General features: G+C 37.1%; 1 protein-coding gene across 4 annotated transcripts in view; it reads right to left on the bottom strand.

The window, feature by feature from the left end:
• Window positions 1–13861, bottom strand: part of wwox (WW domain containing oxidoreductase) — a 1112408-nt gene that overhangs the window by 761478 nt on the left and 337069 nt on the right. The window lies entirely within an intron of this gene.

Raw genomic sequence — 13861 nt, 5'->3', positions numbered from 1 at the left:
ATTTTTGATAACCAAACATGTAAACTGTACATAATTTTATTTCAACCCAAACATCTCAGCAGACCATAATTGAGGTTATCAATCAAAATGTCACTGTAGTGCATGTGGAGAACAGTAAGAAATAAAAGCATAACTAACACTTTGTTAAACTGTGTATAGATCAATGCATTTTAGATGACTTCCATTTCTTGCAAAACTGCAGTAGTGACAAAAGCTAAGCTTTATTCCAAACAATCCTCTCACATTTAGGTGTTAAGTATAATGAACTGCATCCTCTTGAAAGTTTAATAAGAACTCAGCATTCTGACTTCTTTAATTTCTTATGCCATAAGCTAATACACATAAACGTAATAATTGGCTATAATCTAAGATGCAAGTATTCCTACAATCTGAAACACTGGACCACTTAAACTTATGGCATTTTAAAGAGATATGAAATGTTGCAGCTATCAGAGGTGTTGAATTTCTCCTGCAGAGGACATTGGCATTCATCCCAGGTATACAGAGCAATGGTTCTGTGGCATTTCTTGGGCTCTGTAGTTCAATTAAAGTTCAAATACAGCAGCGAATGCATCCGGTGAGAAAAACAACTAGAAGGTACAATCCTGCAGCAGCTTGCATGTCGACATTTGTGTCATGCTTGAAATTGAGAGTAAACTGATAGATGAAGGGAGAGATGGAGAGAGAGAAAGTTGGAAGTACCAGCAACACACAACACAGTTCTCGTCATTATGAATATACTGTTATTCATTACTCAAGGAACAAATTTATTCCAGAATTTCTCTTTTGAAATCCCCAAATGTGGCATAAATTTACCTGTCCTCGTCACTTTTATCAACCTCAGACTAAACTAAACCAAGCAAAACATTACAAAGTATTTTATCTGAATTTATTCACTTATAAAGATAAAATTATTGCTTTAATGTAATGCGCGACAAAGTAGCCACAAGAAATATCAAAATGTGAATCTCTGAAAAATCCTAACAACCCAAGGGTCCTTTAAAAATTTATGAACATTTCATAAGAACAGTACTATATTTTCCATAATGGTAATTTTACAACTGGAACAAAATGAAGCATTTAATTTGCGGACATAAATGGAAGACTTCAATTTCAGATTTTTATTGTTATTAATATTATGCTGAACAAGTCATATTCTACAAAGTCTGTCCCACTGTCAGTCCAAGTGTAGCTAAGGAAAATAAACAGATTTTCATAATGTCTTCTGCAGTGATTTAAAGGATTAGAATCAGTATCAGGTTTAACATCACAGGCATATGTTGTGAAATTTGTTGCTTGGCGACAACACTACAATGTAGTACAGAATTTAAAAATCTATAAATTACAATAAGAAATATATATATATATATATATATATGTGTGTGTGTATATATATATAAATAAAATTAAATAAGTAGTGCAAAAAAATAGTAAAGTAGTGTACATGGGTTCTTAGTCCATTCACATATCTGGCGCCGAGGAAAAAACTGTTCCTAAAGTGTTGAGTGTGTGCCTTCAGTCTCCTGTGCCACCTCCTTGATGGAAGCATTGAGAACAGGACATGTCCTGGTGATGGAGGACCTGAATGATCAATACTAGTGTGGTAAACCATGTATATACGTTGTAACTGGGTTATCTGCCTGGACACGCCCCTCTGCTGACTGTGTCACTGCTCCTCCCACAGTCCAGGACAGACAAACAGCATGGACATGGATCCATTTTACTGTTAATAAAAACCTTTCAGTATTTACTCTACTTCCAGTCTTTTGGAGTAATTGATAGTGGATCAACCACCTTTTTGAGTCAGTGCCTTCTCAAGATCTCCTCGACCCTAGGGAGGTTAGTGCCCAAGATGGAGCTAGCTAAGTGGGCAACTTTCCGCAGCTTTTTCCACTCATGGTATGGTATGATTCCCCCCCTCCACACCCCCATACCAGGCAGTGACACAACCAGTTGGAATGCTCTCCATGGTATATCTTTAGAAATTTACAAGGGTCTTTGGCAACATACCAAATCTCCTCAAACTCATTGTGAAATAAAGCTGCTGTCATGCTTTCTTTGTAATAAACAAAAGTAAAGTTCCCTTTATTTCAACCAGTTTTTTAAGTGATCAACTTAATGACTTCCCAAATTCATAATCTAATGCAGAATTATAAAAGGCAAAAACATTACATGGTTCCATACTGATGTGTGCCTGTTTTTCCTAGATTCGAGCTAGACCCACTCTATGCCAGATTTGTTGTTCAATGCTTGCGGATGCATGGAGCTTATCCCGGGATTCTCAGCAGGACTTGATGGAAATTCCTTCAGATACATGTACTTCAATCATTACTCCTTCATCCACTGCCCCCCTCAACCCATCTTGCAAGATTTGATTTAACTGCCACAGAGCCTATTTTACACCAACAGCAATTTTAGGGGCCAGTTGTCAAAACCCTTGGATGAAGAGAGGAAATTTTTACATTCAATCCTTCAAGGAAGATGTATTCCTTAAAATCTATGAGCACAAAGTGTAAGATCCATCCAGGATTTGTTTTTCTGCCAGAGAGGAAACCAGGCAATGTTTTTAAACAACTCTGATATTGCTTTTACAGTTAATTTCTAAAATATTAAATATTATTTCTAAATTCATTATTAAGGCAAGTCAAAGGATAATCAGGATTCAGAATAATTGAACATCTGAAGAGGTTTCTGAGAAGGTAAAAGGAATATTCCCTTAAAACGTATAACGAAGAGCCTAGGCACCTCATTTTTTCAACATATAAATTATTTACATGGGGAATTGGAATGTAAATCATGGTTTCTGATCAACTGTTAGGAAACATAATAGAGTATGTAGATCACAATAGGAAGGCACAAAGAGACACAAATAGTCAGTGAACATAACTATGGAGCTCAATGTTGGAACACATCGGGTCATACTTAGGACCGAGGTAGCAATTGATTCAAGCCATCAATAAATAGTGCAAAGATAATCAAAAGGCCAAATGATTTTAGCTCAAAGGGATCAGAATTTAAAAGTGAGGAAGTGTTACTTGAGTGGTGCCCAGCCCTTGAGTTTTAGGTATCAGGTCTTCAGAAATGACAAAACACCTTAGAAGAGGGCAAATGAAAATTCATCAGAGGGAAGCCAGTGTATAAAGAGTTAAATTATGTCAGGTCATATAAACTTGTATTCCCTCAAGATTAAATAGCTGATCTAACTGGAGAGCTTAAAATCAGACCCTGATTCACTTATCACATATGTAATACGTCGAAATGTACAGTGAAATGTATTGTTTGTTTTGGTAATTGACTTCAAAAGGGAGAATGTTAAGAGAGATACAGAGAAACCACTTCTTTTTTGTGGGAGGATCTCGAAGGAAGAAAAGTAAGTGCAAACACAAGAAATATTTCTTTCAACATTAAGGCTAGTGGAAGTCTGGAAGTTCCTCCCTCAAAGGATTACAGATGCTGGGGGAATTGTAATTGTTAAGACTGAAGATTAATAGACCTTGCTTGAGAAGGTACGTCAAGGGATATGAAACAAAGATGGGTAAATGGAGTTGAGGTACAAATCAACCATGATCTAATTGAATGGTACAGGCAGCTCAAGGGGCCGATAAGCCTAATACTTAAAAATTGTCAAGATGAAAGTTAAGCTTTGAAAGAAAAATATTTCTAAAAAATTTCCAAATAACTTCAAACTTCAATTTTATTCAAAGATAAACAAACCAATGTCTTTGGTGTTGGGTTTACTTCCAAAAGTGTGTATATACATATATAAATTGTTGAGGCTGATCAATGGGAGAAATGTCTTGGAGGAGTTATTGAGCCCATGATTCAGAACACAATGAATTAATATCCGCAGAGACAGTCATTAAACTAAAGTGCTTGAGGGATTGGGTGATTTCAACTCTGCGTTAATTCATCTCCCTCAAACTGTCAGGCTCTGTTACTCCTCCCTGACAGTTCTTTCAACTTAGTCACTGGCAGTCAATGTTTTTGAACAAAAATGCTCCAAGATGTTGACAAAGCAAATCTAAAATCAAGATTTGTAACTTGCATCTATCCTTCAATAAAACTTACAATAAAAACTACTTTCTTATATGTTGCTGAATACACCAAAAAAAGTGTTAAGAATTTCATGTATGCCAATGCACAGGATTCACCCTGTCTTAAAAAAGATGTCAATTTTGCATATTACTCATTAAATACTACAGAGAGTGAAACAATTTAACACTGATGTTATAATATTCATTATCCTGAGTCAGACCTTCAATAACTTCCAAATGGGGAACATATTTGTATAATCCCAGTTCTTCCATTAAGTGGCTAGTTTAATGACGAAACAAAAAGATTTTAACTCTGAGCATAAGCAGTCATTGATTCTACATGGCTTCAGAAGGGTATACTTGAAGATTAGTCAACAGAGGAGGATCCCAGTATCACAAGCAGCATAAAAGGTCACAGGATCTGTTGCCAGTAAGAAAACGTGAAGAGGGTGTTTCCATTAGTAAGAGGACCATAATCTGAAGGCACAGCTTCAGAATAAAGGGACATTTCTTTCAAACTCAGACAGGGAGAAATTTCTTGAGGCAGGAGTGATGAATCTGTGGAACTTGCAGCCTCTAAGGGAAGGTCCAAGTTATTGGGTGTATTTAAAGCAGAGATTTGTAAGTTCTTGATCAGGGGTTAAGGTTATGATGGAAGAAATTGAAGGGAAGAGACAAATTCTGGAAACGGCTTTATTTTGAATGAACTGATATTTCTACCAATGAAAGCAGTACATCATTTCTATCACACGCCTGAATGTTAAGAATCAATGTAGAATAAATCACCACATGTAACATTCTTTAAATAATAACTCTGCTTTCATAAATTTACTCATCTTCATGAAACATTTGCCATGTTCTCAATAGTGACATGAATCACTATAGAGCTCAGCCTGGAATAAGCTCTGTCAATATTGCCTCACAGCTGCAGATGTGCGTCAACAGATAATGTTTGACTACCCTGACCCTGTGTTTGCTCAGAAAATGCTGAAGCTGGGAACTGATACTTGCAAACTCAAATCTAAATGGGCCTTTTTCAGGCTCCAATATTTAGTGGATGAACTAGATACTTTGTATTTAATTTTTACAAATCAATAAAGGGCATCATTATTGATTAGCTAGATTTGTTTTATGTAAAACCAACTCTATCAAATAATGTGTGCTTTTTTCAATATCCATGAAATAACACAAGAATGAGTTGAACTGGAGGTCAAATAACTGAAAATCAAACATGATTACATACAATGAAATGTAAAATGAATGAATATAAATGTCAAGAAAGGTTAGATTATACTTATTTGAGTGAGTTCCTTATCCTAAGATTGAAGATTCTCGGCCTCATACAGTTTAATTATCTTACTTATCCTAATATGCCTCTGCTTTTCAGCATTCAGCCTCATGCCTTTGATTATGTATATACATACATGCACACACATGCATGTATATATGTAAATAAACGTGTGTGTGTGTATTCAAAGATTCAAAGTATATTTATTATCAAAGAATACATAAATTACACAACCTTGAGATTTGTTTCTATCAGGCAGTTACAAAGCAAGAAACCCAAAAGAACCCAGTTAAAAAAATAAAGGGCAACCCCCAATTTGCATAGAGAAACAACGGAAGTGAGTAACAACAGCATTCCGAACCAAACTGAGTCCTTAAGCTAAGCAGCCCAGAGTAGGCCCAAAGCCTCAGTATTCATCATACTTGCGGGGCAACTTGTTGCAAAGTTCGCAGATATGAAGCACAACAGCCAGGGGCAGTCTCACACCCTTAGCATCACAGAAAGAGGAACCCTCAGTCTATCTGGGTCAATGTTTAAATTGTCCAACCAACGGATTGTACCTCGCATTAGGACTTGAGCTCTGCCACAGTGAGTTGCCTGGGCCTTGAGCAGTGATTCACTTTGGATCTAGATTTCACAACTGAAGAAGCCATTCCCAATCTCTCCAATCAACTCACCACATAGAGTGATCCACCCTCACACCCACTCACACCCAGGTTAGCTGGATGGGCATCGGAGGTTTTCTCCCTCATCTTCTCCTCTCCAAATCGTTCACTCCAACCAGCATGGCTCCAACTCCAGAGGCATCGATTTTGCAGCGCATCAACAGCGCACATCACTCGATTTTGTTTTGCCTTCACTAGTGTCTTCATTGGTTGCGGTGATAGTTTACCACAACATATTGCAAAGAAAGTGTTATTAGTCATATTCTTAATCGAATTCCTTTGTTCTCAAACTGCATGCCTTGCACTCTTTTGGTAGTGCCATCTTAAACACACACATAAATCCATGCATATCTCACTGTATTGATTCTCAAAATTTAGGCATGTAATAGAAATGATGTACTGTTTTCATTACTAGAATTATCAGTTCATTTGAAGGAAGCATTTTCTAGAATTTGCCTCTTTTCTTCAATTTTTTCCATACGCATACAGTATAGCTCAATTGGGTCAATGTACAGACATAATATTCAATATGGATCATTCAGTAGTTATATTATAAAACTACTAATTTAGGCCTGAGTTTTCAGCAAGGCATTAGAAGATACAGCAATTTACTCTACACACAGAAATCATCATTCAATGCCCTTGCATGCCACCGCTAAAAATAGTCTAAGTTTAATTAGGGATCATCTTAATTTCAAGAGTAAGAAAGACCAAGGAAGAGTCAAGTAGATTGTCTGCCTTACTACTTTATCCTGTTAGCTTCTACAAATATCAGTTGGCCATGAATTTGTTTTAGAAATAGATTTTGTTGCTTAATTTTAAGCAAAGAATTAAGATCATAAGAATAAGATATAGGAACAGAAGCAGGCCATTTGGCCCATCAAGTCTGCTCCGCCATTCAATCATGGGCTGATCCAATTCTTCCAGTCATCCCCACTCCCCTGTTTTCACCCCATACCCTTTGATGCCCTGGCTAATGAAGAACCTCTCTATCTCTGCCTTAAATACACCCAATGACTTTGCCTCCACCGTCGTTCGTGGCAACAAATTCCACAGATTTACCACCTTCCGACTAAAGTCTTTGAAAGCTGTTGTGAACGATTAAACTTGCCTTCTTTACACCCGGCAGCACTGCAGCATAGCTGTTAGCACAACACTTTACAGTGCCAGCAATCACCGATTGGGGTTTAATATTCATTGCTGTCTATAAAGGGTTTGTACATTCTGCTTGTGACTGCATGGGTTTCATTCAGGCGCTCCCATTTCTCTCTATATTCCAAAAGCATATAGTCAGGGTTAGTAAGTTGTGGGTATGATATGTTTGCACCAGAAGCAAGATGGTATTTGGGGCTGTTCCCAGCAAAATCCTCAAGGGTATGGGTCATTGATGAAAACAACGCATCTCACCGTATGTTTCAGTGTACATATGACAAATAAAGCTAATCTTTAATCTTTATTTTCAGTTTCTAACTGAAGAAATTGAAGCAGCTACCTGGCTACTCAAATCTGAATGAAGTATATTGATGATTGATCTTGTGCTTCAGACCCAATTTCCTGCACAATCTCCACATGCTACTCCAATTTCAGTCCTAACTAACTCATTTTGTATACAACACTGGGCACTAAAATGGTTACAGTGGAACAAAAAGTCAATGGATAAAACTGCAACTGGCAATTTTGAAATAAGTAGGGGCCTTTTTTTTAAGGACTCCAATGTGTAGGCATTCTGCAGAAAGATTGCTCAATTTTTTCTTTTGATATGGGAGATGTGTATTGTTGGCTGAGGCCAGTATTTACCCCTTTCTCCCTCATTTTTAAATGCCCTCAAGAAGCTGGTGGCAAACTGCCATTTTGCAGGACAATGGAAATGCAATGCACACTGGTAGATTTTTTAGTCATCGGGGACTAGAAGTTATTATTCATAAAATTATAGATCACTACAACACAGAAACAGATCCTTCAGCCCATTTAGTCCATGTCAAGCTGTTATTCTGCCCAGTCCTACCTATCTGTACCTGGACCTAGCCCTCCATACCACTCTCATTCATATGCTTACCAAAACTTCTCTTAAATGTTCTAGTTTCACTCAACCTCAGTGGAAAAAGCTTGATTATATTTACGTTTTCTATACCCTGCATAATTTTGTATACCTCGATCAAATTTCTTTCTCCTACACTTCTCTGATGTTCAGACATACTCATCACATATACTTATGATTAACAATACTTATTAAATGTCCCACTGGCATTTGAAGAAAACTAACAGTCTCTGAGGTATGCAATTTCTTCCCATTCAACACTTCCGATTTTCTATGGGTGCTTTTCCAGAACTTGTTACGACATGCAGGGTGGAATAAGATCTCTCTCCAGGAAGTCAACTACCAAAATTCCACTACTTGGCTTCAAATACTCAGTCTCTGCTTGAAACTTCACTATTAAAAAAATTACAGCTTTCAAATTACCATTGTCACAGTAGTGCATAAACTATTAATGTATCATTCATCACCATGATTTAAACAGGCAAAAAATCCAGGTCAGGCATAATCTGACACTCTTCTGTACCAATAAACTGTGGCACTTCAATGCCTGGAGCTGCACAACAAACTAACACATGGAGATTTCATTTAATGCATTTTGAAAAAGAATCTAGTGCTTTCCCAGCATATATGATGCATAAACTCTTTTCAGGCTTCCAACCAAGTACAAGTATCCATTTTAACTAAAATAACTGAAAAATTTATACATAATTTCAGTTTAAAGGTTCACCAACTCAATTTTGCACCACTAAATAGCAGACTCTGCTAAGATAATGGACACACTGAAGGAGTCTTCATTTTGATCTACTGCATTTCAAACTTTGTATTAAGAAGATACACAAATTTACCCATCGACTACCCCACCCCTGCCCCTCAATTCTACCACTCAACACACAAGAGGCAATTTACAATAGCAAATGTATTGAACAATCCACACATTTCCAAGTGAGGGGGAATCAGAGTACACAAGGAAATGACACTGTCCAAGAGAGAAGGCACAGACTGCACAAAGTTGGGACCAGAGGTCAGGATTAAACCTGGATCACTGAAGCTAAGAGGCAACATCTCTATTAGCTGTGCCATGCTGCTGCCTCTTTTACCCTCTCATCTCCCCCATGCCTTTTCTTTATCAGGATTTTGCATTCTGATCTTGATTCACTATCAAGCTCACACACTTCCCCAGTACAAGATACTTATTCAACCTAAATGGTCAGAATTATTAGAAGGAGTTGACTTAATTACAACACAATGAGCAGAACTTCTCTCCTGTCTCGCATTTTTCATGGTCTAATATTTCTCGGAGTCTCAATAAACATTCAAGTATCCAATTCACCTCAACCAGAAGGGGATATCCTTAAAATTTTAAATATTTATTTGATAATACAATCAGTATTATGGAAAGAATACACAAGAATGGGCAAAGATAAAGTGCAACCAGTACAGCATGACTTTTGGCAGCAGTAATTTCTCCATATGGTATCCCACTCACTGAAGACATATTTAATCCAATTACACTGATGTAGAAATATAGTCTAGGCACACACTGAATTTCTTTACAAAGAAAATAGCATATTTTAAATTTGACAGCTGTCTATTTTTTTAATAATAATAATTCAGGAGAACAGAAAAATTCAGTAAACAGCTTTTTCACCAAGGGCATAATCTGTCAGAATCTGAAAAATCAGATTTGACACAGTTCCCATGCTTCACTCCTTGTGAGGGAGAACAGCATGTCGGGCTTAGAAAAATAAAGGAGGCATGTCCAGATAAAACAGGACTACTGCCAAGCAAGGCAATATCGCAATCCAAGTAAGAAGGGAAAAAAAAAGTTAGCTGGAAACAGCTAGGAACTGTTCCAAATTTTGCTCCTTAGAACAACTTAAACAAAAATTATAAGAGAGCACAAATTTAAAATATAAAAGTGATGCATCATAAATTGTGGAATGGGAGTAATAGCACTCAATGGAGATACAGTTCAGTGATGGGAATTCACGTGCATCATTTTGAGAATGGCTCACAGCCCAGACCTCCCAACTACATTGGAACCTAGCACAGGATATTGAAGTGCCAATTATTTACACAGGCAATCACGTCTTCTAGTTATTGTTTATATGTTGTAATAAGGCTGTAATTATGGCTGCAATTATTAATTATTATTGGCTCAAGACAAAAATTAAGTAGAACCATAGCTTATTCTTGTGATCCATTAAGTCAGCTTTATCTCCTTCTTGCCTTTTAAGTGAAAAGAACATCAGTCCCAGTTGGAGATTCAAACAAATTATCAAAAGTAACACTTCAATATTCTAACGAGGAAGCGATGCCATTGTCATAGGTTGCCTCTTCTAGTACGGGCATTACGTCAACAGTCTATGCAATATCCACATAAATATGGAGAATACTTTATTTCTGTACTCTGTTATTGTTCAACCTAGTACTGCCTCAATGTACAGTTGTAATGAATTAATCCGTATAGACAGTATGCTGTCAAGTTTTTCACTGTACCTCGGTACATGTGACAACAATAATAAAGCAAAATACTATATAGGGACAGTGAAGGAAAATGGCACACAGGCAGGTCAGCCACCATCTTGGTGTATATCAGCACAGACTGGAAGGGCCAAATAGCCTTCTTGTGTTACTTTTTCATATGTTACTACTTCCTATGTTATAATTTTCATACATTCCAATGATTATTAGCATATTTAAAGTTGCTTGTGAGAACAACTGGTATAATTCAAGAAAAGTTAACAACTTCTGTAGTTTATTACTAATAAATACATACACTGTATATGACAGCAGCTTTATCTTTAGGCTCACCCAATTGTTTTATTTATTATTTGTTACATCATGTAGTAATGACATGAATATATTGCTTTTCTCAATCAAATAACACACTGAGGTACATAATATTAAGTGCTTTGAGATTTTTTTAAAGATGCACTGCAGGATTTTTCAGATGCAAACTTTTCTTTTTATAATTGACAAAATCTAGTGATCTGTAAATTTTACAGATCACAATGATCTGGTGATAGATTACTTTGAAATTCAATTTCAGTACATCTGAATGCAGGCATCAGCTAAATCACCTGCCTTTTAACCTTACTGGGTAAGCAATGTGTAAGTACTGTCACCTTTAGGGTTTTAGGAGTTCAATGATTCACCATTATCTCAAAGAAACTTAACTGGTAAATTTTTTTATCATTGTCATATGTATCAAGTACAGTTAAAAATTGGTTTTGCATGTCACCCATACAGATCATTTCATCACATCAGTGTGTTGAAGTGGTACAACAGCAAAAACAGAATACAAAATAAAGTGTTACAGATACAAAGAGAGTGCAATACAGGCAGACAACAATGTGCAAGGCCATGGTGAGATAGAGCATGAGGTCTCAAGTCTATTGTCCATTAGGCATTGGCAAGGATGCCCAGATCCCTAAAAATGAGTAAATGGAAATAAGATGAACTAAAGCTCTAGTGTGACCTGGCACTATGATTTCAAAGTTGAGGATGAAGGACGAGGCTGATGCTCTCAATAGACGTGAGGAGTGTTCTTTGTCAGGTAGAATGTTAATACCAGTTATCTCAAGCACTGAGAGAGATACAGGAGACCTATTGTTGAAATTCACTCTCAGTTACTTTATTAATAGGCAAATTATCTTGCTATTATTAAAGCTGTTTATGGAGCTGCCTTTGCACAAGTTCACTGCTGTATTCATTACACTGAAACCAAGACAATTCAAATGTACTTAATTGTCTATAAAATATTTTGGGATGTCCTGAGCTTATGAATTATGCCATATTGTACAAGTCTTGAAGCTCTCCTTTGCCATAACATCCTTATCAATAAACCATAAACACAAGATATTCTGGAGATGATGGAAATCCAGAGTAACACAGCAGGTCAGGCAGCATTACTGGAGAGGAAAAAACAGTTGCAGTTTCAGACCAAGACCCTTCATCAGGGTCTGGAAAAGAAGAGGGAAGAAGCCAAAATAAGAAGATGAGAGGAGGGGAAGAAGTACAGGCTACCAGATGATAGAGTAGCTTCTCAAGCTATTTTGCCATGACCAGCTTTATACATTGCTTCCAAATACTGCTCTAGGAAAGATCTAAAGTCTATTAAAATATCATATTATAAATTACTTATTAGGCCATTTTGGTTGGGTTTATAGCAGACACTGTTTCATACTTTTCAATAAATTATCTATAAATGTAAATAATTTCCTTCATTACTAAGCAGAATCTGAATGTCTAGAATAACTATTTAACTGCATCAAATGAAATCTTGTGTCAGGCCAAATGTACTAAATTGTGTGGATTTTTAAAAATGAATCAAACACCTGGTCTTTCAATGGCAATTACCAGGAACTGAAGCTGCATGACTTAATAAAAACAGTTAGATGTGCTGCAGTGATCTGTTTCCTCGCATAAGGTTTCCATAAGATAAATATTTCCTGTACTTCCTCCTGAAAGCTGGAATGTGACAGAAAGTAGGGCACTTCTCAAGTGGCCAAAGGAAAAACACACACACTAGTTGAAACTACAAATTCAACAGATGAGCTTTCACTGATTGTGACTCCCATGGCATCTGCCTTTTTCCCTCTCTTCTGACCTTCTCACTGGCTAGAAAATTAAAGTTCAATAACCAACCAGAAAAGGCACGTCCCCTGTTAAAATAAACATGCCAGGTCATAATTTCTTAAGCACAATGTTAGAGAATGGTGCTCAAAAACTCACATAAAAATGATTTGCAATAAACTGGGAGTTTTACTTCAATTTATAGCTAGCTATAAAACCACAAAAGGTGAATTATGGCATAAAATTGCAGTTTAATTTGTCATTTACAAGCTCATTCATATAGTTAATGTTTTAATAATCTGTAGTGGTGTTGCATTCCAGTTAGGAAGTCATTGCAGTCAAGTGTGTGTGGCTTTATCACAAGGACAACTGTACAATTTTGGTATCTGTTAAGTGATATTAAAGACACTTAAGACATTCATCGCTTCAAGTTGCCAGCAGTCAACTGATGCCTCCTTCATCACAAAGGTGAAGATGAACAATCAAATCTCCAACTATCTCTCTTTTACTTTACAGATCCACAGAGATTACATGTTTCTATGTCTGTAGTCAGTTCGTCGGGGCTTTGAATCCAACATGGATCCTGCAGACTCTGGTAAGGGAGGACATGTGACAGGAGAGATAGATAGTTTTGGAGAAGGCACACCTCTTTCACCATTTACATTGGGCTTCTGTGCAATCCCATAAAGATCTCAGTGCCAACATAAATTATTTTTCTACATCTTGAAGGGCTAAGGACCAGAGATCCCAATTGGTAAATGATCTTGTTACAGCTTTTCAAGTTGGCTTGGAACACCTCTGTCCATCTAGTAAAAGACTGTCATGTTGGCACTTGAAGTAGAGTGATCGCTTCAGGAATCTGGTGTAGCACATGCAACCATGACCTGCCCATCAGAGCCAACTCAGTCTTGGGAAAGGACACTGAAGTTGATTCACTAATTCAGTCATCCGATTGCAAGGACTTTTACCAAGTCAAAATTGGTGGTCTCTCTCCGTTGCTTGGAGGTTCCTGACATAGGCAGCCCATGACTCAAACTGTTCAAAAAAGAAAGGATTGTAGCGGTGTGCTACACACAGCGCTAAAATAACGACACAGAGTTGGTAAACTGCAGTTAAAGAAGATTTTATTTGAACTTCACGGCCTTGCTTTAAAGCCTCCCTGATCCCGCCCTCCCCGAGCGCGGATGCTGTAGGAGGCACGTATTCACAGTCCCGCTCGAACTTTTCCCTTTGTTGGTGAAGCAGACCTGGTGCCCTT

This window comes from Hypanus sabinus, chromosome 17 (assembly GCF_030144855.1).
Source record: "Hypanus sabinus isolate sHypSab1 chromosome 17, sHypSab1.hap1, whole genome shotgun sequence".
Classification (NCBI taxonomy): Eukaryota; Metazoa; Chordata; class Chondrichthyes; order Myliobatiformes; family Dasyatidae; genus Hypanus; species Hypanus sabinus.
This window is presented reverse-complemented; position numbering and strand designations above follow the sequence as displayed.